This window comes from Mesitornis unicolor, unplaced genomic scaffold, assembly GCF_000695765.1.
Source record: "Mesitornis unicolor isolate BGI_N332 unplaced genomic scaffold, ASM69576v1 scaffold3394, whole genome shotgun sequence".
NCBI classification, from domain to species: Eukaryota; Metazoa; Chordata; class Aves; order Mesitornithiformes; family Mesitornithidae; genus Mesitornis; species Mesitornis unicolor.
Window position 1 is genome coordinate 33,725 of NW_010177849.1, and position 511 is coordinate 34,235.

At 71.4% G+C, this 511-nt stretch overlaps 1 protein-coding gene across 1 annotated transcript in view; it reads right to left on the bottom strand.

Moving 5' to 3' along the window:
- The window catches only part of AMH (anti-Mullerian hormone), a 3,591-nt gene that overhangs the window by 1,489 nt on the left and 1,591 nt on the right, over nt 1-511 (bottom strand). The gene's annotated exons all lie outside the window — the stretch shown is intronic.

Below are 511 nucleotides of genomic sequence, written 5' to 3' on the forward strand. Positions count from 1 at the left end.
GGGTACTGGGGGTCGCAGGTGAGGCAGAGGCTCTGCAAAGGACAGGGGAGCCCCGAGGACAGGGGCGAGGCATCACGGAGGGGGGACACTCAGATGAGCCCCCCGCGATGTGGTCCCCAGTGCGTGATGGCCCCGGGAGGGTCGGCATCACCAGCAGCCCCAGGGGTGCAGAGGGGATCAGAGACCCCCGAGGGACCTCGGCACAGTTGAAGCCCCGGGGCAGGTGAGAGCCGGGACCCCCAGCCCGGGCTGGGCACCTCGGGCCGCCCCCCCGGCCCTGCCGCGGCTGGGGACGGAGGAACAGCGCCACCTGCAGGTCCGGCCCGGCCCGGCCGGGGGATCAGCGGCTGGAGGTGGGGGAAAGAGACTGGGAGAGGATGGGAAAAGGACTGGGAGGGGATGGGGAAGGAACTGGGAGAGCTCTCAAAGGTGCTGGGCCAGCAGCCAAGACTCCCCTCTCCCCTCGCTTGCCCGCTCCCCCGGCCCCCATCACCCACCTGTTCTCGCGCCA